Here is a 5,242-nt window from a genome sequence, read left to right as displayed (position 1 = left end):
AAGAAAAAAATTAATAGAAAAGATAAAAAAATTAGGCAGAAATGGTAAAATGGTAAATGATGGACAAAAGAGCAGTAGAGAAAGGGAGGAAAATGGAGATTCTGTTTCATTTTCATTAAATAATTATGGTAGAAAATATTTAAAAAAAATATATATATATATATACACAAATATTCATACGCTTTCACTCAGCAATCTCATTTCTAGAATGAACACAGAATTATTCATAAGGTTGTTTATCTTAGTTACAGATCATTTAATTTTTTCTGTCTACCTACATTTAAAAAAACATAAATGTCTACCTATACTGAATTGATAAAATGAAAATAAGTGTCTCTCAATACAATGGAATTTCATGAAGCCAAGAAAAATTATGCTTTATAAATATAAGAATGGTTTATGGGCTGAGAAAATGCCTTTGATATACTGTTCAGTGAAAAGAAAAGGTAGGTGATAAGTGCAATCCCAATTAAGTAAATAATTATGAATAAGTCAATATTTATAAATATATTTAGCAAGTATATGGTAACTCACATAGAAAAAGACACTGAAGAAAATGTAATATAGTAAGTTGTCTTTGGAATAGAAATTACTGATTTTTTTCATCATATACTTTTCTATATTTTCTAATTTTCTGTTGTGAATACACATTCTTTTTACCAGAAAAAAATAGTTTTATTTAAAATAAACACAGTGCAAGATGAGGCATTTAAGAATAAAATAGAACTTAACATTTTGAGAGGATCAAAAGTTACAGTACTTTCAGGTACCTCAGTTAAACAGGGATTAGTACTCAGGAAATTCATCCGGCTCTTAATTTCCTGGACATTGAGCCAAAAATGGAGTAACGAGTTCCATTTTCTGTCTACAGAAAACACGTTGAGTTACTTACATTTTTTTTTCCCAAGAACTATAGTCAAACAAGAATTATCTGAATCCTTATATAAAAGATCTCACAAAACATGTTGAGCTACCACTTCAACAGTGGTCTTAAAAATAGGTCAACTGCAGCCAGGCATGGTGGCTCACACCTGTATTCCTAGCATTGCGGGAGGCCAAGGTAGGAGGATGGCTTGGGCCCAAGGAGTTGGAGACCAGCCTAGGCAACATGGCAAAATCCCATTTCTACAGAAACATGCAAAATTAGCTGGGTGGCATGCACCTGTGGTCCCAGCTATTAGGTGGGAGGATCAATTAAGTCCAGGAGGTTCAGCCTGGGCAATGGAGCAAGACATTGTCTCTTAAAAAACAAAGAAAGAAAGAAAAAGTCAATTTTGTTTGGCATTTTTTAGGCATCAATTCTGTAATAAATCATATTCCACTACATGAAATTAAGTGTAAATACAATTTTGTATGAGATCTGTGTAATATCTGGCAATAGATTGGTCCTCGTAATGTGCATTAGGGTAACAAGTATTTTTTTAATCATATTTATCTAATAATGCTCTATTCTGAGGGAATCATTTTCGTTGTAACAAAGGCTTAGTTAGAAGCAGAATGTTTACTTTTACTCAAAGGGAATGACTTAATATCTGAATATCTTAGATTAAAACAAGCACTTCAATTATTTCCCTAATGAATTATAATGAGTAATCTGTGTGTTTTTGTGTGCTACACGTTGGCATTTATAACATGCTTTGATTTACATCAAAACCCATTTGCTTTAAATTTGAAAAAGACCTTCTATAAAGTGTCCAGTTGCATTCTTAGAAATAGCACAAAAATTGCCTAGAAGGGAGGATTAATTAAGTTGATCATGTCAACTTTATCCTGCCCTTCCAGAGAATAACCATTTCATCAATTACACAAAGTCAAAACAAAACTAAGAAATGGGTCTCCCTCTTGACCAGCCTAGATATGCCAGCCTCTCCTTTGCCTAAATTCCACTATACAGTGTAGTGAACATTCACTTGGCCTTGCTTCCAATCCATGGACAATTAATTTTCCCATCTATATTCTTTTACTATGACACCCTTTTAGTATGTTTAAGAAGAACCTTGCTGATATCTGTCTCAGAAGTTCTTAGCATACCCTAGATGTCCCTGTTCACACTGATATCAATTTCTTTCAGATAATGTCTCACTCTATTGCCCAGGCTGGAGTGTAGTTAGCATAATCACCCATCAGGCTGAGACAATCCTCCCACCTCATCCTCCCAAGTAGCTGAGGCCGTAGGCATATGCCACCATACCCAGCTAATTTATTTTTTGTAGAAACAAGGTCTCACTATGTTGCTCAGGCTGGTCTTGAACTCCTGGGCTCAAGCATCTGCCCCTCCTGGCCTCCCAAAGTTCTAGGATTATAAGCTTGAGCTACCACGCCTGGCAGATACTACTATTTTATTCCATAAATGTTTCAATCTCTTGCCACGTGACGGCACTAAACTCCATATAAAGCAGATTAGAAATATGATACACTATGTAAAATAAAGTGTTACAATTGCTACAACAGCATTAAGTACATGGTTCAATGAAGAGCAAAGGAGAAAACTGTCCAATTTACCAAATACGGGTAGCAAGGTTTACTATTGTAAAATATGTATTCATATTTTACATACCGAAAGTGTTTTTCATTTTAACGTTGTGTTTGAAGGATCAAGTCCAACAATTTTTCTTTTCTGTCTTTTGTTTTGGGTGTTTTTTTTGTTTTGTTTTTTGTTTTTGAGACAGAGTCTTGCTCTGTCACCCAGGCTAGAGTGCAGTGGCGCGATCTCGGCTCACTGAACCTCCACCTCCCAGGTTCACGTGATTCTCCTGTCTCAGCCTCCCAAGTAGCTGGGATTACAGGCACCGGCCACTATATCTGGCTAATTTTTTTTTTTTTCATATTTTTAACAGAGACAGAGTTTCACCATCTTGGCCAGGCTGGTCTCCAACTCCTGACCTCATAATCCACCTGCCTCAGCCTCCCAAAGTGCTGGGATTACAGGTGTTAGCCACCACGCCTAGCCAGTCCAACCATTTTTCTAGCCTTGATTCTCCTTTTACTCTCAGTATTTCTTCATATAACGTAAAATACAGAACAGACATTCTTATTATGGTGCTGTATTATATTTAACTAACATGAAATAGCATTAATTAAATGACTGGTATACAAAGCTATCATACCCTCCCTTTATGCCATATAACTACCACTTTGTGGGGGGCGGGGGCGATCTTGTGAATATTTGTCATGTTTGAGGCAATCCAGCATCTTTCAAACACTCTCCTTATGTTGCAACAATTTTGCACATTCTCGTTCCTGTCCCTTCAATGAAGAAAACAGAACCCCAGTCTTGTTTGCAGCTATATGAAACTATGTAATGCACCCACACCCAGGACTTCAGTCTGAAAGTCAGTGATGTTACGAACGAAGCACATGTAGTCTCTTTGACTGAGCACAGCAACAGAAGTATCTGGCTTTTCAAGATCAGCAGCCCCAAAATTTTGCATTCCAGGCCTCAGTACTACCAGTGGAAGCTGCAGTGTCTAGAACAAAACACAATGTCTGTGCTAAGTGGCAGGAGCATGGGTGTCTTTGCTGGAGTGGCCACAAAGGTCTGGCTTGGGCACCATTTCTGGTTTTGTAGTGGCTGAGCCAGATACTCTAAATCTATTGGCAATTCTTTGATGCCAAATATGTATCTATTTTTAATTTTATTTTCTTTTTTACAATAAAGACGTTTTTTGACTTTCATTTTAGGTTCAGGGTTGCATGTACAGGTTTGTTATACAAGTAAATTCATGTTAGAAGGGTTTTGTTGTACAGAGTATTTCTTTTTTTTGTTGTTGTTGTTGTTGTACAAAGTACTTCATCAGCAAGGTAATAATCCTAGTACCCAATAGTTATTTTTTCTGCTCCCCTCCCTCCTCCCACCCTCCCCATTCAAATAGGCCCCAGCATCTGCTATTCTCTTCTTTGTGTTCATGGGTTCACATTATTTAGTAACTGGTATACAAAGCTATCATATCCTCCCTTTATGTCACGTAACTCCCACTCTGTGGGGGTCTTGTGAATATTTGTCATGTTTGCGGCAATCCAGCATCTTTCTTGTGAGAACATACGATATTTGGTTTTCTGTTCCTGCATTACTTTGCTAAGGATAATAGCCTCCAGCTCCATCCATGTTCCCACAAAAGACATGAATTTGTTATTTTTTATGGCTGCTGGCTGCATAGTATTCCGTAGTATATATATACCACATTTTCTGTATCCAATCTGTCACCAGTGAGCATTCAAGTTGATTCCATAACTTTGCTATTGTGAACAGTGCTAAAATGAACATTTACATGCATGTATCTTTGTGATAGAAGGATTTATATTCCTTTGGGTGTATACCCAGTAATGGTGATGGCAGCAGTGGGCTGTCTGGAGTGGCAGCTGCCGTCACGCCAGCTACAGCAGGGAAGCATGGTTGGGGCTGCACACACAGCCACTGGGAGCCAGAGACAAGAGACAGCCTCGCCCTTTCTGAGTTGGGGTGGGAGCTCCCCAGGTACACTGCAGCCACCGAAGCCATGGCTATGGACCCTGTGCTCTCAGATCCAGTAGCAGGGAGGAGGCCCACCCTTCTGGGCTCAGCTGCAGCCTCCCAAGTCATGGCTACAGATCCAGACCTCCCACTCCATGGAGCAGGCAGAAGCCCCGCCCTCCCAGGTGCAGCTGCAGCAAACGCAATCACCCTCCTACCACAAATTATGCAGTCAGGTTTCTCACATTTGGGAAAACTGCAGGGGTCAGCACACCCAGGGTACAATAGATAAGCCTCACCCAGGGAAATCCACCCTTGTCATCATAGTATCTCCCCTGCTGGGTAAATATGATAGTTTCCTTTGCTGTACAGAAGCTCTTAAGTTTGACTAGATCCCATTTTTCACTTTTTGCTTTTGTTACCAGTGCTTTTGGCATTTTTGTTACGGAATCTTTGCCTGTTTCTATGTCCAGTATGGTATTGCCTAGATGGCCTCCCAGTGTTTTTATAGTTTTAGGTTTTACATTTAAGCCTTTAATTCATCTTGAGTTCATTTTGTATATGGTGTAAGGAAAGGGTCCAGCTTCTATCTTCTGCATATGGCTTGCCTGGGTTGTCTCCCAGGGTTTTTATAGTTTTAGATTTTACATTTAAGTCTTTCATCCATCTTGAGTTGATTTTGTATATGGTTTAACGAGGGGGTCCAGCTTCCATCTTCTGCATAAGGCTAGCCAGTTATCCCAGCACCATTTACGGACTAGGGAGTCTTTTCCCCATTGCTTGTTTTTGTCA

The 5,242-nt window shown here is 38.8% G+C and overlaps 1 non-coding gene across 1 annotated transcript; it reads right to left on the bottom strand.

Annotated features, from left to right (window-relative positions):
* Positions 1-4,631: 4,631 nt before the first annotated feature.
* Positions 4,632-4,800, bottom strand: LOC119471537. Its single transcript, XR_005200609.1, has one exon. It is a non-coding gene; the product is annotated as a U1 spliceosomal RNA (small nuclear RNA).
* Positions 4,801-5,242: the final 442 nt, after the last annotated feature.

The sequence above is a fragment of the Cebus imitator genome, unplaced genomic scaffold, assembly GCF_001604975.1.
Source record: "Cebus imitator isolate Cc_AM_T3 unplaced genomic scaffold, Cebus_imitator-1.0 Scaffold2, whole genome shotgun sequence".
Taxonomy (NCBI): Eukaryota; Metazoa; Chordata; class Mammalia; order Primates; family Cebidae; genus Cebus; species Cebus imitator.
The sequence above is the reverse complement of the archived record's forward strand: the minus strand, read 5'-3'. Positions and strand labels throughout refer to the sequence as shown.